Raw genomic sequence first — 24,223 nt, forward strand, 5'->3', positions numbered from 1 at the left:
GCTCTCTACCTCTGCAAGCAAGCCACATTAGGAAGCAGTATAAGCGTTACTCAGACACTGAATCAGGACAATCAGAACATTCAGGAATCACTGTGTCACTACTGAGGTATATTTAATCTACCAGTGATGAAAGCTGTTAACAGCCACTGCTCCATGAAAGGAAATAAACAACAAGAGCTTCTTTAACACTTTAGAAAATGAAGGATACCCAGACAGTATATGAGAATGATAGAGTTTTAGTCTTACCTGATATACAGAGGAAAAACCCAAGGAGAGTTACAGAACCACATAGTGAGTAAAAGCTCATGTTTCTCTAAGAGACTTGCATGACAAATACTCTTCCTACTTGTGGCTGACGTTAATTTGTACTAGCTGACTTCCTGTTTTTTCTTTTTTATCTTATACAGTTACACCCTCTAAAAAAAGCACAAATAATTGAATGTATTTATTGAGGTACTTTTTAAATTAAAGTCAGTGTTGAACAAGTCACAGGTAATAACTGCAAGAAAAAACAGACTCATGAAGAAAATTTGCCAGCTATTGACACTAAATATTAAGATTATAAATCATTACTCATCCACTTTAAACCTTCTATAAGCGCAGACTGGTCACATGATCACATTTTTACACAGAGACCCTGCACCATCACAGGGAATCATTTGCACTTGTTAAGTGACTGATGTCTCTGGATCAAAGTTTCTGAAATGCATTATAGGTTATATGGTAACACAACCAGGTTATAACTGTAAAAAGAAATCGTTCATTTTCGCTGACATTGGAGCTCTTTTTCTCTATTTTCATTAAAATTATTAAACCCAGAAGCTCCCAGGATGTTCATCAGGTTTCACACAATCACTCAACACAGAGACTTGAACCTGCAGTACATTTTATTTCTAATATTAAACCTCTGTTCATAGCAATTTTTGATTGATTTATTAATTTGATTGTTTTATTCACACAAAATTACACAGTTTTTGTTTTGTTATTTATAAAGGTAATAAAGCAGGAAAAACTAGTTTAAATTCCTCACTAAGTGACACAGCTGTTCAGACATCTACAGGAAGTTTAATGAGGAGCCAAAACAGAGAAGAGACGGTGGGATCAGTGGAGCAGTGCTAGAAGATCAGAGGGAGTGAGGTGTAGTGAGGGGTGTGATAGAGGCTACTGGTCTGTTTTTGGCTCTGTATGCAAGCCTCAGTGTTTTATATTTGATGTATGGAAGCCAGTATGAGGGAAAATAGCAATGTGGTGGTTTGGGAGAACATAGGAAGGTTTTAAACAAGTCCTGCAGCTGCATTCAGGATCAGTTGTAGAGGTGGAATGGTGCTCAGAGGCAGACCTGCAGGAGCGAGGTGCAGTAGTCCAGCTTCTTATATTCTCTATGTCACCAAGATCAAGTCCTTCAGTTGTCTGCGATACAGAACTTCTCTGGCTCTCTGAAACAGAAAACACACCAGGGGTCAATTACAGTGTGTATTACAGCTCCCCAGGTTACACAGAAGAATAAAGAGACGAGAGTTGAACATGCATCTAGTAATTGTGATCATATCTGAATGATAATTATGTGAAATGTCTTATATAATTTGACAGGTTGATGTCAGCCCTGTTCTAGAAATATCACAGCCATAATTATAATGCTGTTTTTGAATAAGATCAATGATACAGTTTTTTAATTAAATCTCAATGTGTATTGATTATTAATGAGTTTTTAGTCAAAATACAGAAAAAAAATTTACTTACCAAAAAAATCATCAGAAATAAATAGTTTGACCTCAGCATGCTGGTGCTTTGACCCATATAATAATGGAGATTATGGGCAAAGTATAGAAACATTAACAATAATAATAATCAACAACACCGTCATCCAGCCTGTATGTGTGTGTCTGTGTGTGTGTATCTGTATGTTTGTGTATCTGTATGTTTGTGTATCTGTATGTGTGTGTATGTGTCTGTGTGTGCATGTGTGTGTGTATGTTTATGGGTATGTGTATGTGTGTGTATGTGTCTGTGTGCGTGTGTGTGCATGTGTATGTGTCCATGTGTGTCCGTGTGTATGTTTGTATGTGTGTGTCTATGTGTGTGTATGCGTGTATGCCTGTGTGTGTGCATGTGTGTGCATGCATGTGTAAGTGCATGCGTGTGTATTTGTCTGAGTGTGTCTATATCTGTGTTTGTGCGTGTGTTTGTGTATGTGCATGCGTGTGTATATGTGTGTGTGCATGCGTGTGTATGTGTGCGTTTATGTGTAATAGCACTTCCTTTCCTGTTTGTTGCAGGGCTATCAAGTGTCACGCATTTGGGTCTTTTGTCACGCTCTCCCACCACACATCCCACCACACATTTACAGTCCCTTCTTAATGTTAATAATACAAGTCGTAATCTGCGCTCTAGCCGATTCTTTAATTTCTGCATTCCTAAAGTCCGTACGTCCTTTGGTCGATGCTCTTTTCAGTTTTCTGCTGCATATGATTGGAATCAACTGTGGCTGACTCTTAAGCTTAGTTCATTTATATCGCTTTCTCCCTTTAAATATTCAATTCAGTCACTAACTCAAGATCACTGTTCTTGTTTTTAGTTTTTTGTTTGTTTTTACATTTCACTGTTTATAGCTGTGTTTGTGTATTGTATTTGTTTTTATGTTGACTCTTTGTCAGGTCATCATTGTAAATGAGAACTGGTTCATGAAAACATCAAATTTCTCCCGCAGAAAAACTTTTTGGCTATTTATCATATATTTAATAAGCCGCAGCACCCAAAATGTATCTGTCCGCACCGCTGTCTCTATGGAACCGGGCAGGAATCAAGCGCGTCTCCCCTGGAGTTCTTAGTCGAGCCTGACACATATCAGCTAATCAAAAAAAGAGGCTAAACAATAGCCAATCAGAAAATAGCACTATCTGGATAAGATTTAACGCAACAGGCCGAGGGGGTTGGGGGGGGGGGGGTGCACTTTTGCTGTCTTCAAAACTTGAGAGACCCGTTGTTGTATGTATGTATATTAAAAAAAAAAAAAACCTTTGTGTGTCTGTGTGTGTGTGTGTGTGTGTGTGTGTGTGTGTGTGTGTGTGCATGGGCATAAATTTCATTGGGGGGGTCAATAAATATTAAATTTCTCATGAGCAATTTTTGAAGGGGGACACAAATAATACAGTCAAATTGTACTTACAGTATAAAGATATGTCATCATAGTGAAAAACTTTGCTTTTATCATTATTATTGTAGCATGGAGACTGCGTCATTATGGTTATTTTCAAAGTTTTTCTCATGTTCAAATTTTTCTTTTCTCCGTCATTTTATCTAGTCTATGACACTGCAAGGCAAGACAAGTTTATTTATACTGTAGCACATTTCATACACAATGGTCATTCAAAGTGCTTTACATAAAGGAAGTAAAACTATCATAAAAAATAATCACAACAATAAAAACAAGGAATTAAAAAAGGTTTAAAATTTTATTTAAAATTAATTAAGACACTTAAGAAGAGAATAGAAATTGATTATACAAAAAAATACAGTGAGGTCAGTTCGGACGTAACACAGAGCTCATTTAGTAAATGCACCGCTAAACAATAGGTTTATATATTAACATTATGCCAAGTCGTCCCAAATAAAACAATGCATGGGAAACGGCTTTGGCGTACAGTATTAGTTGCAGTGCACTATGCAACAAGCTATTGTTAACAAGCTAACGTTAACTAGATAAGTCATATTTTAATCGCTAATATAGCAGATTCATGTAAAATCAGCATTTTTGCCGCAACTAATTTATAAATGAGTCTGCATCAACTACATTAAAGAGAATCGCTTTATTTAAAGTGAATAAAATCCCCTACTTAATGGAGTTCAACAGTAACTGAGCCGCAGTCACACACCTGACTCGTGTGTGCAGAGTAGGTGAGATGAACTGGGAAAGTAGGCAGTGGGTCAAACCACTGTGAGGAAGGGGAGGGGAGGGAAGGTGAGGGGAACTCAACTGTTTCTAAATGCATTTTTTGCGTTTGTTTTTTTTTTTTTCTACTTACACAATTATTTAGGTATACATACATACATTTTCACAATAGAGAGTGCGATATTTAAAGGGGGGGGGACAATCCTCGGATGGGGGGACAACCCTCGGATGGGGGGGGGGGGGGGGGGGTTGTCCCTTCCGGCCCCCCCAGGATTTACGCCCATGTGTGTGTGTCTGTGCATGCGTTTTTTATGTGTGTGTTTGGGTGCGTGTCTGTGTGTGTATGTGTGTCTGTGCGTGTGTGTGGGTGTACAGTATGTGCGTGTGTGTCTCCTAGCACGTTCCCTGTTTGTTGTATGTATATATATATAAAAAAAACTTTGTGTCTGTGTGTGTCTGTGTGTGAGCATGTCAGACATCCCAACCTGCAAAAAGTATTTCCGGGAGGTATTATTTTTGCGCTTATTGAGGCACACACGCACACTAGCACACACGCAAGGTTTCTCGCTTCCCCTCACTCTATGCCATGTGCGCGCTACAAGGTTTGGAGCGCAGTCACTGTCGCGCATGCGTGCTCTTGCTCGCTCGCTATAGATTCCGGGAGATTTTAACTAATTCGCGGGCATCAGGGAGCCGCTATCAATATGCGGGAGACTCACTTCGGATGTCTGGCGTGTGTGTGTGTGTGTGTGTGTGTGTGTGTGTGTGTGTGTGTCTGTGTGTGTATGTGCGTGTGGGTGGGTGTCTGTGCGTGCGTGTGTACCATCACTTCCTTCCCCGTTTGTTGTACTGTATGTATGTATGTATGTATGTATGTATATATATATATATATATATATATATATATATATATATATATATATATATATATATATATATAAACCTAAAAATCTTAATAATGTAACCTAGTGAACCAGAGTTAATATATTCAATGAGAGATACTTAAGCACTTTTGTACGTTGCACTGGATATTTGTAAACAGAAATAAATAATTAAATAAATAAATAAAGCCCTAAAAAACTCATTTCATTATACTTTAATAAAGAAGTACCCTTACAGTAATCATAGACTTTTTGTCAGACTCCCTTATCCAGAGTCACTTATACTATACATGTGTACTATACTGTGCACTTGAGTGTTAAGAGCCTTTCTCACAGGCCCAGTAGTGGCAGCCTGTTATTGGTGCTGGGATTTGAACTCACAACCTTCCAAGCAGTTGTTCTACTACCCTCACAAACTGTCAGCTTAAGTACTGTAACCAGACAACATGTAGTTATTTACTTCCCTCACTGGTGCACATTATCATGAAGCATGATTTCATGTGTATTTACATAATCCCATGTGACATGACAAAGTTTCTGTAAGCAAGAAAGTATCATGTGTAATAATCACCTGTTCACTTACCGCTTAAATACTGCAGTGTTTGGGTTTGAACTCTAAGCACATGTTCATCTTTTCCATAAAGCAACACATTTACTTATCTATAAAACTGCAGAGAAAAACATCATGGTCTAAAGTGTTTAGCATTTTCTGCAAGAGAGAATAAAGGTGTTTTAAGACTTACATATTTTCATCACTGCTGGGGACAAAATTCAGAAACTCTGTGAGTGAGTAATAACTAAGATTAGAAATATGTGTTAGGATGAACTGATACACTAATTTTATTAAAAATATGTACATCTGATTTTACCTGAATTGTGCTTTGAGTCAGATCTCTTTAAAACATAAAAAAAAGTTTGATCACTTTAAATATTTTTCCTTCATTCATATACATTAGCTCATGGTGATTGCAGCCTCTCAGACAGATTTATAATGATATCCATTTTTTTATGATGTTTATTTTTCACATCACTTCCATCTTTGAAAAAGTTCATAAATATTAAACATGTAAAACTGCACAGGAAAACACCATGCCTAAATAACATGAAGCTTTCCTACTTACGTGTACGTATTGTCTTGATGAGCGGTTGTAGTCACTGTTGTAGTATTTGATGTAATCACTGTTGTCAAGACAAAGGAAAATAATCAGTGTGATTTCTGTCTCATCATTTGTTAAAGTTGATCAGTGTTTGTGATAATACCTGGAGGTGGATCACTGAAACGGATGTGAACAGGAACCTGCAGATCTCCTGCACTGCACCAGTACCATCCAGTATGACTCTTCTTCAGTCTGCTTATCTTCACACTGAAGATTCCTCTCCCATCATCACTGATGTACACTGATGAATTCTGAGATGTTTCAGTCCCCACTGTGTTGTATTGTCCATCTTTAAATCTGCACCACTGCTTCTGTTTATTCTGATACGCAGCACTGTAGAGACACTGGACTGTGACGTTGCCTCCTTCCTCACCTCTCACTCTGCTCTCCCTCACTGACAGATCTGAATAAATAGGCAGTAAATGAGTGGTGTAAGGGAATTTATAACAATTATAATTCTGACTCATTTCAGCTTCTTACCATGACTAACTGTCAGGTACAAATAATCACGGTCATCCGGCTGCCATTTATCCCCAATTTCTGCAGCACACCAACCCGTTCCAGACTCAGAGACAGAGTTCAGTTCCACCGTCAACAAATTCTGCTCTGGATGATCGATGACTGATGGTTTTCCACTTTGCATAGGCTACGATACTGCAGGTAGACCAAAAGTACCCTTTGCACCAGAATTTATTGTTTGCTTTGTACTGTTTTTCATAAAGACATAGAATACTGACAGATCCTCCTCTTTTTACAGCTACATATTTCAGTGTCCTTCAATAGGTTCACACTGGTCACATGATCACATACTTTTATAGAGAAACTGCAGGGCTATCAAGTGTCACGCATTGAGATTGACAGTCACGCATTTGGGTCTTTTGTCACGCCTTACCGCCACACATTGTATTTCTCACACAGAAAAACCTTTTGACTATATATTTAATATGCCCTGGTGCCCAAAATGTATCTGTACGCACCGCTGTCTCTATGGAGCCAGGCAGGAATCAAGCGCGTCTCCCCTGGAGCTCTTAGTCGAGCCACTGGGGGGTTGGAGATGTCAGTCATGCCTGTCTTCAAAACTTGAGAGCTCTGAAACTGCATCATCACCGAGAATCATTTGCAATTGTAAAGTAACTGATGTAAAAATAGTCGCACTCAACTGCAGTCAGGACAGTGTCTGTTCTGTCTCCTTCTATATTTTTATTAAAATGTTTAAAACTTAGGATGCTACCAGGAAGTTTATCAGGTTTCTACCAAGGATTTTTTTTCGGCAATGACATTTTGGATTTTTTTTGGCATAATAAAAAAAAATTGATAATTTAATTATGACATGGTAAACATGCAGTACATTTTATTTATAATATTAAACTTCAGTTCATAGCAAGTTTTGATTGCTTTGGTTTATTCACACAACAAATTTTAAATTCTGTCACACTGTAAAAAGCAGTAATGTGAGAATGCAACCAGTTGTCCCCCAGAGGGAGCCCTTTCCAGAATTATTCCAGGTGCGTTAGAATTTAAGTGAAGCACACATTACACACCATGAGAAGTATTTTGCGTTTTGCATTTGTTTTGCCTAGTACTTTTATTGTCTTTCTGTGTATGACTTACTGCTTTTGTTTCTTGGATTTATTTGCCCCTGTTTGTTTAGTTTGCCTCACTAACTGCTGTTTCTGGTTTAATTATCTCTCTGCCTGTCTGCTATGTACACAAGTGTGTTTTGCGGTTTGGAATTGTTTGCTTTGTCTCATTAAAGTTTTGCATCATCCTGGACATGGATTCCATCACTCAATCATGAAAGAATAATTTGCCTGCTGCAAATCAAGCGGATGTAGCACAGCTTCAAACACTGGTAGCCCAGCAAGTGCCCGTGACCAGAGTGGAGTCTCACTCTGGCGATACACATCGCGATACTTGAAATCAATCTTCTCACCAAGGCAGCTCTAGACTGGGCTGTTGTGGCATGGGATGTAGGCGAAAAGGTGCGCTCCTCTTTCGTTTACTTTACCCAGATAATCCATAAAGTGTTTGAATACCCAGCTGGAGGACATGACGTGGATGTGCAGATTATTCAGCTCTGTCAGGGCACAAACTCTGCGGCTAACTATGCGGTAAAATCCTTTACACTTGCCGCTCAGAGCGGTTGAAAAGATGCAGCACACTGCCACACCCGTATTCCAACCTTTGTCCAATCCTAGTGTCGCGCGACTCTGACGTGTGTGCCAAATTTCAAGAGTTTTCGAGCATGTTAAGGGACCCCAATTGGCCAATGTGTGGGGGGAAAAAAAAAAAAAAAAAAAAAAAATTAATACTCCCGAGGAAAAACAATAGGGCTTCGCACCATTCGGTGCTCAGGCCCTAATAAATGGAAGTGTGTCAGTCACAAAGGTGGATTTTTTGTCAGCTTCATGCGGTAAACTTTTAAATACTCCTCCTAGGGGATTCATGCAATTGAGACCAGACTTGGCCACCATAACGCAGAGATATTGCAGATGCGAAATTGCGAACGGATTTTTGATATCTCAAACACTGTTGCCATGGCATCGTGTCAAAGTTTACTTTTATTTCAGGCATATTTAAGGCTTTTGGCGTGCTTGTATTAACTTGAAATTTGACACATACATCACATTTGTCGGCTGTTAAGTGTGGACAAAAAGGTCAGACAAAGGTGTGTCTCTTAAGTGGCTCACTAGCGCCCCCATTTCTCTATAATGTGGGGTTTCATTTACCTACAGTCCCCAAATGGGTCAGTAACAACATAAAATAGTCCACTGATATTTACCCACTTGATGCACTTGCCCACCGTGCATTGTTTTCTGGAAGGCACCGTATAGCGATGAACAAATGTGCGAAGGCCCGTCATCGCTGCTTGCAGCTATATTTTTTATTTTTTTATTTTTTTTCCCCCCACACATTGGCCAATTGGGGTCCCTTAACATGCTCGAAAACTCTTGAAATTTGGCACACACGTCAGAGTCGTGCGACACTAGGATTGGACAAAGGTTGGAATACGGGCGTGGCAGGGGGGCTCTGTAGCGCCCCCTGTAATGCAAAAACAAACATTGGTGCACAGATCGGGCAATTATGTACGCACATGTACGAGAGTTGGTACGCATATAGATCTCATCGACCCGAACAACTTTCGCGCTCTAAACTATGAGCTCCGCCCAACAGGAAGTCGGCCATTTTGGATTGTTTTATAAGTGCATGCGGTGAACTTTTAAATACTCCTCCTAGGGAATTCATGCGATTGACATCAAACGTTGTGAACATGATGCCGAGACATTGCACTTGCTAAATTGCGAAGGGATTTTTGATATCTCGAACGGTGCTGCCATGGCGAGGCGACAAAGTTATGGAGTATTCAGAGAAACAGGAAGTCTCTAATATCTAAAGCAAAAAATGTCTTATTGGGATGACACGCGATGTGTATGTTCGGCCAAGGACTCCGATCGCATCGATGTGCCTATTGTGAATCTCGGACATAGCGCCACCAACAGGCACCAGGAAGTGTGTCAGTCACAAAGGTGGATTTTTTCACAGTTGCATGCAATGGACTTTTAAATACTCCTCCTAGAGGATTCATGCGATTGACACCAAAAGTGGTCAACATGATGCTTAGACATTGTACATGATAAATTGCGTAGGGATTTTTGCTATCTTGAACGCTGTTCACATGGCAAAGCGTCAAACTTTACTTTCTTTTTCAGGCATATTTAAGGCTTTTGGTGTGCTTAGATTAACTTGAAATTTGACACATACATCACATTTGTCGGCTGTTAAGTGTGGACAAAAAGGTCAGACAAAGGTGTGTCTCTTAAGTGGCTCATTAGCGCCCCCATTTGTCTAAAATGTGGGGTTTCATTTACCTACAGTCCCCAAATAGGTCAGTAACAACATAAAATAGTCCACTGATATTTACCCAATTGATGCACTTGCCCACCGTGCATTGTTTTCTGGAAGGCACTGTATAGCGATAAACAAACATGCGAAGGCCCGCCATCGCTGCTTGCAGCTATATTTTTTAATGTTATCTTTATTAAATAAAATAACTGCAAAAACATGTAAAATGTTAAAACTGCTATCCCTCTGCGGTATGTCTGTGTGAATGTTGAAATTTCTTCTTTCCTGTATTGAAAACAGTTGTAGGATCTCTCAGCCTGAAAAGATTTTATTTACTGTTACTGTAAGTAACAGCACTGATGAGAAATTGTGGTGATGAAAGTTCACTAAAAGTGCTAAAAGGTACTAAAGGCACTGAAATAAGACATAAGACACAGTACTTACTGTGGGAACAGTCGTGTCATTGGTTTCTGATCCTGGTTTGCTTCTCTACTTCTCGAATAGAGAATAAATAAATAAAAACAAATCTACACATTCATTCATTCATCTTCTACCGCCTATCCGAACTACCTCGGGTAACGGGGAGCCTGTGCCTATCTCAGGCGTCATCGGGCATCAAGGCAGGATACACTCTGGACGGAGTGCCAACCCATCACAGGGCACACACACACACTCTCATAATCACACACTACGGACAATTTTCCAGAGATGCCAATCAACCTACCATGCATGTCTTTGGACCGGGTGAGGAAACCGGAGTACCCGGAGGAAACCCCCGCGGCACGGAGAGAACATGCAAACTCCACACACACAAGGCAGAGGCGGGAATCGAACCCCGACCCTGGAGGTGTGAGGCGAACGTGCTAACCACTAAGCCACTGTGCCCCCCTATTATTATAATTATTATTATTATTATTATTATTATTATTTTTTTTTTATTATTATTATTATTATTATTATACATTTGTGCCACTAGAGGGCACCATCACCTCACCTATATTTACATTTAAATTCTTCCTAATTTTTACACTCATGTTCTGTGTACATCAGTGGAGCTCAAACTTTTTCTGCTTACTGTGGTTGATCTTCAAGCCCCACCTTTCCTCCATCACCCCACGAAATGATGATGAAATACTCCAAGTTTACAAGGTCGTATTTATTGAAATATCAAGTTCTAAATCAATTAAATCAAACATCATGAAGTTCCAAAATAGAATAAATAAAAGTGCAGTCGTGTTTCACTTTATGTTGAGTTAAAACACACATGGGTCTGGGCTTTGTCGGGGTTTTTGGTGTATGTTTGTGGTTCATGTCACACATTTAGACACTGATGTTGTTATGCCCACTACATACACTACTGTCTCTCTATGTGAAGGTTTTTAAGATTGTTCTGTTGTAAATATCTTCCTGACATTAAACTGTCATTTTCTCACTATTTTTCCTTCCTAAATGATGGCGATGTGAGCGGTTGTGGTGTTTTGAGCTGAGACAGAAATATGGCGTCCACTTATTATAATAAGTTTTAAACTGCATAGTTGCCAAACATTGTTAGCGATACATTTGTAAAGACACTTTTGGAGACTTTTAACAACTGATTTGTGTTCGGATTATGGAGATGGAGGAATCTGTGGAGATGGAGGACTCTATCAGCTAAAGAAAAGAGGTGTCGTAGGGATCTTCATTCTTATGCCTGTAAAGCGTCTTAAGGAGGTACAGTACCTGTAACACCAACCCCAATACTCCAGAGAAACGTCCAACAAAGATAGTTAAGAATGATGGGGAGAATGAACCGTCTTTGGCTGAGATGCAAGAGAACATTATCCGCGTTGTGACAGGTGCCATCGATACAGTCCACAGGATTGGCAAACCTCCAGAGATGAAGAACAACGTCACATCGCGACCAGTAATCATCAGGTTTCTTTCACGGACGGCAAGAGACTTGGTGTGGAGATTTGCCAAAGCTAATGAATATTTACAAAGAAAGCATCTTCGCTTCAAAGAGGATCTGACTGCTGCAGACTGGCCTCTTGTAGAAAAGGCACGCAAAGAGGGAAAGAGAGCATACTTTGTAGGTGATAAGGCTTACATAGATAAGAAAGAGGTTCGAGTTACCTAAGGTTTCGTTAACTGGAACATATATTGATCGGAGCAAGCAACTTTTCTTATTTTCGTGTAAGCGACAGCCGACTTATGTAGGCTATATTGGTAACAAGTTGTAGTTATGTTAAGAATGGCATCTATACAATCTACTTAAAAATGTTTGAAAAAGTGTTCATATGTAACGGTAGATAATCTGCATTTACTGGCGGTTACATATTTATTATATGTTGCAGAGGATTATGTAGAAGATATTTATGCGACAACAGCAAGTGAAAGACCCTAGTTTAGGAACTAATTTTTTGTTATAAAAAGGGTAAGTTTTCATGTCTATTTCAGATTTTTCGATTAATGTCAGAGGTTTACGTGATCCTTTGAAAAGGAAATCATTATTTTTATATTGTAAAGAAAGGGTGTCGATTTTTATTTCGTACAAGAAACACATTCTTGTAAGGAAGATGAAAGGTTGTGGAGAAGTCAATGGGGAAATGACATACTGTATGGTTTACACATTTCAGCACTAGGACTGCAGGGGTCGCTATACTAAAGGGAAAGTTCATGGGTCAGGTTCTTAGCCACGAAATTGATAGTTTGGGAAGAATGGTAATAATACATGTTAACATTGATCAAACTCGTTACATGCTTGTAAATTCATATGCCACTAATAATAGACGGCTAAATGAAACGTTTTTCACAAATATCGAAATTAATCTGAAGCAAATTAAAAATAAATTTCCCTTGGCAAAAATTGTATGGGGTGTGGGGGGTGATTTCAATAGTGTATTTGATGAAGTTATGGATCGATGGCCATCGAGAAGCAATGAAACTCGTTGTGAAATCGTTGTGAGAATATATACATGGAGCAACAAAGATTATTCCAAACAATCACGCATTGATTTTTTCCTAATATCACATGAACTGGAACAGTATGTCCAGACTGTTTCTATAGAGCCGTCAGTTTTAACTGATCATAAGGGTATATCAATTATGATTAATATGCATGGTCCAGCTGAATTTAAACTAAAAAGGGGTTATTGGAAGTTGAATAAAAAGTTATTAAATGATGATCATTTTAAAACGATGGTATCAAAGTAACAAAAAAATAAGCATTGGTTTCAGGCTGAAATAACAAAAATTTATGTGAAACACTGGGAAATAATGAAATACAAAATTAGGAACTTAGCTATTTCAATGTTGCTTCAGTTAAAAGACAAAAAGAATATAGTGTTATAAAAGAAATAATGCACCTGTCTAGTAAAGTTAATTTGAATGCACAGGATTTGATGGATATATCATCATTACAAGTACAATTGGATAACATTTATCAAGAAAAAGCAGAGGGTGCTTTTATTAGGTCAAGACATAAATGGTTGGAACAGGGCGAAAAAAATACTAAGTATTTCTTTAATTTGGAGAAAAGTAATGGCGAATTGACTTCTTTAAGCAGGTTGTTAATTAATAATACAGTTACAGAGGATGGAAATAAGATATCAAAGTTTGTTACTCAGTTTTATAAAGACCTGCATACTTCCAATTTTGTATCTCCTGATCTGAATGACTTTCCGTGTTAAAGACAAGGCCAAAGTTATTGATAATGATTTTAAATTGTTTTGTGATGGTAATTTAAGATTAGAGGAAGTTAAAGAGTGTATTGGCAGCCTTAAAGATAATCGTTCTCCAGGTAATGATGGACTTGTTAGTGAGTTCTATAAAGTGTTTAGATATAAATTAGCTCCCTTTTTGTTAGCTGTCTTCATAGAATCTGTTGAAAAGGGGGAATTGCCCGCTTCTTTAAGACAAGGCGTTATTAATTAATTCCAAAACCAGATAAAAATACTCTATGTTTAGAAAATTGGAGACCCATTAGTCTATTAAATAATGATGGCAAACTATTTGCTTTAATTTTTGCCAAAAGACTGAAAAAAGGATTGGAAAATATTATAGATGAGGAACAGACTGGATTTATTCAAGGAAGGCACATTAGTAATAATATTAGATTAGATCTTAGATATGATAGATTACAATGAATATGTCTTAGATGATAGTTTTATCTTTTTTATTGATTTTCACAAGGCATTTGATACCATAGAGCACAACTTTTTATTTAAAGCAATTGACTTTTTTGAGTTTGGCTGTTATTTTCAAAAAGCTATTAAAACTGTATACAAAGGATGTACCAGTTCTGTAAAATTAGCAAGGGGGACATCTGGAAGATTTGAAATAAATAGAGGGATTAGACAGGGATGTCCGATCTCTCCCTTTTTGTTTTTATTAGCAACACAAATAATGGCTCTTCACATAAAAAAAAGGACATTTTCAGGGAATCACAACATTAGGAAAAACATTTAAGTTGTGTCAATTTGCAGATGACACTGCCTTGTTTGTGAAAGATAGGTATGAAATCAGTAAAGCAGTGAAATGCATAAAAGATTTTTCAGGTGTTTCAGGGCTAAGAATGAATGTGAATAAGTCAGTTCTGTTTCCTCTTAAAGATTGTAATTTACCAAATCTTTGTAATATTCCAACTGCAAATCAATTAAAATATCTAGGAGTTGTTATATGTAAAGATGAATATTTGCGTAATAGTTTAAACTTTAATCCAATTATTAACAAAACGAATAAGAAGTTTAATATGTGGTTATAAAGGGATTTGTCAATTCAGGGGCGGGTGCTTTTGTCAAAAGCCGAAGGAATCTCCAGATCAGTATATGTGTCATTATCATTAGACATTCCCCCTAAAGTTACAAAACAATTAGATAAAATGCTTTTTGATTTTATTTGGAAAAACAAGCCTCATTATCTGAGAAAAGAAATTTTATGCAATTCCAAAGATCATGGTGGTTTAGAAGTGTTGAGTTATGATGCTTTAAACAATGTATTTAAAATAAATTGGCTTATTAAATATTTAAAAGATAAAGACAGTATTTGGAACTCCTTTCCCAACTATGTATTCAAGCAATTGGGTGACCTCTTGTTTTTATTAAAGTGTAATTATTCAATCGAAAAAATACCGGTTAAGCTTGCAAAATTTCATAAACAAGCTCTCATGGCATGGACACTGGCCTATAAGCATAACCTTTCACCTAGGAGATATTATATTTGGAACAACAAAGACATCCTATATAAAAATAAATCTCTTTTTTTAAAATACTGGGTTGAAAACAATATTATATTAGTTAGTCAGCTTTTAATTAATGATGGAAATTTATTGACATATAGAGAATTTTTGAATAAATATAAAATACCAGTTAGACCTAAAGAATTTGCTGTTGTAATGGATGCAATTCCCCAAAAAGTATTGATACTTCTGAGGAATGCATTACAGGAGGAAGATCTAAATTTTACAGATATCAAGGGTTAAATATTTATTGGTAATACGAATATTTTACAAAATAGAGTCTCAAAAAACTATATTAGAAATATACTCAATAATATTGTTTATCCTCCAGCTCGTTTTTTTCTGGTCTACTGTGTTTGGGGATGTGAAATGGCGTAAAGCTTGGCGAACGGTGGATAATAAACGGTGGAAGTAAAAGAAGTCTCTTTTAAAATAATGCATAAAATATACCCGGTAAAACATGTGCTGAAACGTTTTAAATTATATATAGATTACTCCTGTAATTTCTGTAAAGATGAAAAGGAAACTATTTTTCATTTGTTTTTCCATTGCCTACATACAAAAATATTTTGGATTGAGATTCAGAATTTAATTATGAAAAAACTGAACATTGAATTGCAGTTGAGTGGACTCGATATAATGATACACTTTAATGATCACGGGATTGAAAAAGAGAAGGCATATTTCATACAATTGTTATTATTAATGGGAAAATTTCACATTCATAAAATGTAAAATAAAAAGGCAATTCGAGCTTATAATATTGTAAGCAGATATGATGTATAGGGTAGCACCCTTTTCCTTTTGTTTGTTATAATTTTGCTCTTGTCATCTGGCATTGTTATTTTATTTTAGTTGCTGTGTATTTGTACTTTAAAGAATATATCTCATTGTATTGTTGGTTTCATTAATAAAAAAAAAAGTGCCCTAAATGATGTTTTACTTTTACTTTACAATGTCCTATTTGTTTGGTTATGGGTGTTTTGTGTGTATGAACTTTATTATCAATAAAGAAAAGCAATAAAAAAAAAACCTCTGCACCCTGTCATGAATAAGGTGACAAATTTACAGAGAAAAACATCATGGTCTAAAGTGTTCCGCATTTTCTGAAAGAGCGAATAATGGTGTTTTGGCATTTACATGGTTTCATCACTGCTGGGAACTGATGTCACAAACACTGTGGGTGAGAAAGAACTCAAATTAGAAACATGATGAACTGTTTCTCTAATTTTCTTGCAAATATGTACATCTGATGTCACCTGAATTGTGCTTTGAGTCAGATCTGTTTAAAACATAAAAAAAAAAGAAAGTAAAGTTTGATCATTTGAAATAGTTTTTCTTCATTCATATACATTAGCTCATGGTGATCATGAATATAAATGTAAAACTGCAGAGGAAAACACCATGCCTAAATAATATGAAGCTTTCCTACTTACGTGTACGTATTGTCTTGGTGAGCGGTTGTAGTCACTGTTGTAGTCACTGTTGTAGTCACTGTTGTAGTCACTGTTGTAGTCACTGTTGTAGTCACTGTTGTAGTCACTGTTGTAGTCACTGTTGTAGTCACTGTTGTAGTCACTGTTGTAGTCACTGTTGTAGTCACTGTTGTAGTCACTTTTGTAGTATTTGATGTAGTGACTGTTGTCAAATCAAAGGAAAATAATCAGTGTGATTTCTTTCTCATCATTTGTTAAAGTTGATGAGTGTATGTGATAATACCTGGAGGTGGATCATTGACACTGATGTGAACAGGAACCTGCAGATCTCCTGCACTGCACCAGTACCATCCAGCATCACTCTTCTTCAGTCTGCTTATCTTCACACTGAAGGATCTTCTCCCATCATCACTGATGTACACTGTGGAATTCTGAGATGTTTCAGTACTCAATGTGTTGCATTGTTCATCTTTAAATCTGCACCACTGCTTCTGTTTATTCTGATACGCAGCACTGTAGAGACACTGGACTGTGACGCTGCCTCCTTCCTCACCAGACATGGAATAGTGACAGATCCTCCACTTTTTACAGCTACATTTTTCAGTGTCCTCATGCTCTCTACCTCTGCAAGCAAGCCACATTAGGAAGCAGTATTAGCGTTACTCAGACACTGAATCAGGACGATCAGAACATTCAGGAATCACTGTGTCACTACTGAGGTACATTTAATCTACCAGTGATGAAAGCTGTTAACAGCCACTGCTCCATGAAAGGAAATAAACAACAAGAGCTTCTTTAACCCTTTAGAAAATGAAGGATACCCAGACAGTACATGAGAATGATAGAGTTTTAGTATTACCTGATATACAGAGGAAAAACTGAAGTGCATTATAGGTTATATGGTAACACAACCAGGTTATAACTGTAAAAAGAGCTCTTAAAATAGAGCACAACCTCAGAAATCGGTCATTTTCCCCGACTTTGGCGCTCTGATTCTCTATTTTCATTAAAATTATTAAACCCAGATGCTACCAGGAAGTTCATCAGGTTTCACACAATCACTCAACACAGAGACTTGAACCTGCAGTACATTTTATTTCTAATATTAAACCTCTGTTGTTACAAACTCAAATTTTTCTAGGGGTTATTGAGAACGTAAACAAGTAAAATAAATAAATGAGCCCTTATCCCAGCTCTTCTCACTTCTTAAACTGGTACTACCCAAAAAAGGTTCACACAAATCCCCTCTTTGTTAACACCGTAATCGAAAAGAACACCACACCAAAGAAAATACTCATATTTTCTTTATTGTCCAGGGCGTAACAAACCAATGAATACAAACTGTAAATAAGCCTAAACAACCCAAAGCGTCAGGAGAGAGCAAAGGCCAAAACAACAAACAAAACAGAAACTTACTTAAAAGTAACTATGTAACTTCCCTGCCCAAAATAACAATAAAATTAAAGACAATATTCTTACCTCTCTCCCTGACTAACGAAAAACAGGTAAAAAATAGAGAAGGGGGTATATGAACCCAAACAAATCGGCACCCATCTCCCTACACAGGTTGACCAAGGCAGACTCACACATTAACACTATGTTTACATTTGACCAATTTCACAATAGCAGCCACAACCGCCACGGTGCTGGGATAGCGGATAAGGAAAGTCTCTCCCGTGCGCTGGGTCTCTCCTGTTTTATCTCTCCGGCACGCCGTATAGCAATTAAGCCACACTGCTGCTAATTGGCCTCAGCTGCTGATGATTTAGAAGTGCTGCTTAGCAGGGAGAACACCACAACAACATCCCAAAACCTACACATTACGTAATGAAACGTAACACCCCCACCGTTAAAATCATAAACCACCAACACCGTTTATGATAACCAATCAATAACTCACTTTGACCCGACAACCACAAATTGTCATCATAAGGACAGTAATCTATGATCTGGACAATGCATCCGCAACAATATTGTCTGATCCTTTTTTATAGCAAATATCAAGATTAAATTCTTGAATGGCTAGAGACCACCGCATAAGGCGTTGATTTAAATTAGACATGCGTTCAAGAAAAACTAGCGGATTATGATCTGTGTACACTATTATAGGGGTCACACTACCACCCAAGTATACTTCAAAGTGCTGTAGTGCCAGCAACATTGCCAGTGCTTCCTTCTCTATAACACTATAGTTCTGCTGACACTTGGAGAACTTTGAGAAATAAGAGACAGGATGTTCTACACCAACTTGATCCTCCTGCAACAGGACCGCACCCGCTCCTGTGGCTGAGGCATCAACTTGCAACTTGAATGGGACATCAAACTGAGGGGCTTTGAGTATAGGAGTACTACAGAGCAAGTCTTTCGCAGCATTAAAAGCATGTTCACAGCTGGATATCCAGATAAACCTTTTTGTAGTGCTTAATAAATCGGTTAGTGGTGACACAACAGAGGAAAAGTTTGGACAAAAAGCACGGTAGTATCCACACATTCCTAGGAACCTTCGAAGCTCACGTTTATTAGAAGGAACAGGGTACTCAAGAATAGCTGTAATTTTGGCTTCAACAGGCTTGACCATCCCTTGGCCAACTTGCTTACCCAAATAGGTGATTTTTCCTTTCGCAAACTCACACTTAGCAAGGTTCAGGGTCAATGAAGCATCAGCTAACCGCTGAAGTACCTCTTTGAGGCTGAATAAATGTTCTGCCCAGGTAAGTGAGTGGATAACTACATCGTCCAAATATACTTCACAGTTCTCCATATCTAACACTGAATTCATTAACCGTTGGAAGGAGGCGGGTGCATTTCGCATCCCAAAAGCTAAAATAATATTGTAGAAAACTGTCTGGAGTAACAAAGGCTGATATTTCTGATGCTCGCTGAGTCAGAGGCACCTGCCAGTATCCTTTAAGAAGATCTAGCTTTGTTACATACTTGGCATTACCCACCCTGTCCACACAGTCTTCCATCCTAGGAAGCGGGAAGGAATCAGCCTTAGTTACCTTGTTGACGTTGCGAAAGTCAGTGCAGAAACGATAGCTGGAATCAGGTTTTGGTATGAGCAGGCAGGGCGAACTCCAAGGACTCTGACTCGGCACAGCAAATCCATACTTCAACATATATTCCACTTCAGCCTTCATTATATCCCGCTTTTGAGGGTTCACTCGATAAGGATGCTGTTTGATTGGAAACGCATCTCCAACATCAATGTCGTGGGAACAAACTGTAGTTTTTCCAGGCACATCTGAAAACAGACTAGAGAATTCATACAGCAAGTTAGTCAAATCATTAGCTTGACTCTCACCAAGATGAGCAAGATAAGACTTCAAATTGCCTAGAATGACAGAATTCTGTAGGCATGTGGAGGAAACTTGAACTTCTGTTACCCAGTCCATCTTCTTCCATGGTGTAGCTGGAAACCATAGCAACGGTTGAAGTTGGCACACACACAATCTCACACTATCATTTGCGGTTTTGTCACACTTTGTTTCACTTTTACACTGTGTAGTCACATACCTTTTTAGCATGTTAATATGGCACATACGGCTTTTACGTCTGCGGTCAGGTGTGTCAATGACGTAATTTATGTCACTCACTTTCCTTTTAACTACGTAGGGACCAGTAAATTTCGCCTGGAACACAGAACCAGGGATAGGCAAGAGAGCCAGAACAGAATCACCAGGCTGGAAGGATCTGACAACAGACTTATCATAGTGTACTTTCATTTTGCTTTGTGCTGTTACAAGATGTTGTGCTGCCACTTCACGAGCATGTTGCAGTCTCTGACGAAGAGACTGGACATAGTCAGGAACAGTCATAGGGGTCGGATGTTCAGCCAACAGTTGTTCACTTAACAATTTTAGCGGTCCTCGTACAGCATGACCAAAGACAAGTTCTGCTGGACTAAACCCTAAGGACTCTTGCACTGTCTCTCTCACAGCGAACAATAGAAAGGGAAGACCTTCGTCCCAATCTTTTCCTGTCTCAACACAGTAACTCCGCAGCATCGTTTTTAAAGTTTGATGGAACCTCTCAATCACCCCCTGTGACTCTGGATGGTAAGCAGTGGATAACTGGTGACTTATGCCAAGCTCCTTCAAAATCTGTTCAAACATTCTTGACGTAAAATTGGTGCCACGATCTGTCTGAATTATCTTGGGCAAACCGAAAGTAGAACAGAACTTGATCAGCTCTTTCACAACCGCTTTGGCTTTCAAATTACGCAAAGGAATTGCTTCGGGGAAGCGTGTTGCAGCACACAATAGTTACCAAATACTGATGCCCTGTCTTGGTCTTCGGCAACGGGCCAACACAGTCAATGACAAGTCGTTCGAATGGCTCACTCATGACAGGTATTGGATTAAGCGGAGCAACTGGAACTCTCTGGTTCGGCTTTCCGGCCAGTTGACAAATTTTGCAAGCTTTACAAAAGGCAGACACATCAGCTTTTATACCAGGCCAATAGAAGTATCTGGAAATTCGATAAAATGTCTTCGTCACGCCCAAATGACCGGACATTACATGTTCATGGGCAAGTCTTAACACATCTGCACGATAGTCAATACGTAAAACTATCTGTCTTACCTCCTGACAATTCTTATCATCAATATCTGGTTTCCATCTGCGCATCACCAGTCCATCTTCCCAGAAATACATCACATCTGACAACGACATTTGCCCAAGATCTGCAGCTTTAATACTTTCAGCTAGTGTTGTGTCCCCTCGTTGTGCTTTCATCAACTGTTCTCTGCTCACTGTTAAGGGGATTTTAGGCTCTGCAATGGAATCATGCTTTAGCTCTGGCTCTACAGACAGTATACCCTCTACTGGAGAAGAGCCAGAAACTAAAAAGGAATCAGCGATATTTACCGTATCGGTGAATTTCTGAGCTTGTGCACGGGTCACTACGCATGCCGGAAATGCTGAAGGAAACAAAACAGAAAGATCAGATTGCTCCTTTTCAATCGGGGTTTGAGTCACCATTGGAATAGGAAATACTTTGCCACCTGCTAAATCATTTCCTATTACTACATCTACCCCTTCTACAGGTAACAGTTTACGGACACCCAGCTTGAATGCGCCACTAACCAGATCTGACTTCACATGAACCATATGCAAAGGCACATTAACACAGCGCATCTCAATACCTCGAACTAATACATCAAAATTAGTGTAAGTATCAGCAGAAAATGGTAAACAACTGTCAAGAATAAAGGATTGAGCTGATCCAGTATCTCTTAACATAACAACTGGCTTAAACTCAGCATCAGGAAGAAGGGAAACCATGCCTTCTAACATAAATGGCTGATAACTTTCCACATCAGTTGTTCTTGGTTTTGGTAAAGACTGAGAAAGTGCCACACTTTTAGTTTTCAAATTCTTCTGCTTCCACAACTGACAGTCTGCAATCAGATGTTCAGGACTCAAACAATAGAAACAAACATTCTCGTTTCTCATTATTGCCAGATTTAGTTTTACGTACTGTGACGGCGGCACGTGCACCACCGCAAACACACGGAGGAAAAACCGCTCTTCGCCCACGGCATCGGCAACCCGGAAGCGGGAGAGTGGAACAGGCGGTGGTTCAGCACCCTGGCCAGCGGCACTAACCGCGAGCCCCCGATCTCCAGCACCTTGGTCAGCACCGCGGCAAGTGATCCCGGACCAAAAATCCCGGACCAATCAGGAGCGCCGCTGGAGCGTTCACCCTCCAGGAGGAAAGCACAGCAGGAAGCAAGGCTCAGCGACTGAAGAAAGGAAAGGGGGGCGTGCTAAACGGAACTAATGTTGGTTATCTTTCTTCCCTTGTTTTTCAGAGACATCCAACTGACCTGGGACTCCACATTGCTGGCTGAGCCTTGCTAATATCCTGGGAGGGCTGCTGTATTATTCTCCTGCCGTCCTCCTCTTGCTACCGGGTTGTGGAGCCTGATTCTCTGCCCAACCGCCCCTACAGGAAGGACTCAGTTTTCTGCCTTCCTAATTTCTGGTTTTTGCTTTGAGTGAGTGAGGAAATAAATACCTCATTTCTTGGGTTCTCTCACACCGTCTCTGTGCCCTTTTTTCCGTGTCCCATCTCTCGAAGAGCCCTACAGTACACTCTTGGAAAAGTTTTCCCCTCTAACAGGGCGCATTACACGAGACGTTACATTGTGCACATCAACCGATCTCGGAGCAAAACTTGACTGTCGCTCTGCAGGAAAAACTGCACGATGTGTCAGCACAAACTCGTCAGCCAAAACGGCTGCGTTAGACAAGCACGCAACTTTTTGTTCGTTCAAGTAAACTACCAAATTCTCTGGCACACGATTCTTAAAGTCCTCTAGCAAGACTAACTCCCGTAACTGTTCCAGGGTCGTTATCTTGGTAGAGGCACACCACTTATCAAAGAGGACTTTTTTCTCCCTCGCAAACTCTACGTAAGATTGCCTGGCTGTTTTCTCATGTCGTCTAAATTTTTGTCGATATGCTTCTGGGACAAGTTCATACACACACAAAACCGCCGCTTTAATTGTGTCATAATCAAGAGAAGATTCAATTGGCAAAGCCGAACAGACTTCTTGTGCTTTTCCTGTGAGACTACACTGCAACAACAGGGCCCACATGTCTTTTGGCCACCCCAATTTGCCTGCAACTCGCTCAAACGCAACAAAATAAGAATCTGCTTCTGCTTCCCTGAATGGTGGTACAAGTTTAATATATCTACTAGGATCAAACAGAACATCAGAAGATGCAGGACCACGCCCTCCAGAGAAAGAACTAACTACAGCCGATATAGGAGAGGAAACTGATTGAATTTTAGTACGTGGTAAAGGGACTGGTTGCTCAGCCATACGCTGGGCTTCTAACGCCAGTCTCCGCAATTTAATATCCCTGTCAGCCTCCGCTTCAACAGTTCTCAATATAAGCATTTGGGCTTCACACTCCTGTTTCTTTATCTCCAATTCCAACTCTTTTAACTTAACTGCTAACCTAGGGTCTAGCACAGCCACAGCATCCGTGTCAGGTGGATCTACACTATCCAATTCTTTAACTGCTGTAACTTCGAGTTGTTCTAGCGCTCCACTATCAACGCTTTGTCTTGGTAAAATTCCCTCAACTACTAGTTTATCATACAGCTCATCCTTAATGACCTGTTTGGTAGCCTCTCTAGGTATATTAACCCTAAAGAAGTCTGCTATCATCACAAGCTCACTCTTTTTACAGCGGTTTTCAGTAGTTGGCGCAAGCGTAAACGAGATTAGATCAAATTCCATCATTAACTCGAACACTCTCCTTTCACTCAAAACAAAAACAGCCAGCAACCCAACCCGACGCTGCGTTATATGGTACCAAATCGTGAATTTAGACGTGACGTTCATACAACTGTCACAAAACAATGGTGAAAAATTTCACAATTTTGGACAAAAGACTGGACGAAAGACAAACAAGCTCCCATTAATTTAAGATCCCGGACGAGCCCCCATTTGTTACGAACTCAAATTTTTCTAGGGGTTATTGAGAACGTAAACAAGTAAAATAAATAAATGAGAACTTTCCTTTGCCCTTATCCCAGCTCTTCTCACTTCTTAAACTGGTACTACCCAAAAAAGGTTCACACAAATCCCCTCTTTGTTAACACCGTAATCGAAAAGAACACCACACCAAAGAAAATACTCATATTTTCTTTATTGTCCAGGGCGTAACAAACCAATGAATACAAACTGTAAATAAGCCTAAACAACCCAAAGCGTCAGGAGAGAGCAAAGGCCAAAACAACAAACAAAACAGAAACTTACTTAAAAGTAACTATGTAACTTCCC

General features: G+C 39.0%; 1 pseudogene; it reads right to left on the reverse strand.

Annotated features, from left to right (window-relative positions):
• Positions 1 to 6,001: 6,001 nt before the first annotated feature.
• LOC132843030 (uncharacterized) overlaps positions 6,002 to 24,223 on the reverse strand; it is a 34,814-nt pseudogene continuing 16,592 nt past the window's right edge.

This window comes from Tachysurus vachellii, chromosome 1, assembly GCF_030014155.1.
Source record: "Tachysurus vachellii isolate PV-2020 chromosome 1, HZAU_Pvac_v1, whole genome shotgun sequence".
Classification (NCBI taxonomy): Eukaryota; Metazoa; Chordata; class Actinopteri; order Siluriformes; family Bagridae; genus Tachysurus; species Tachysurus vachellii.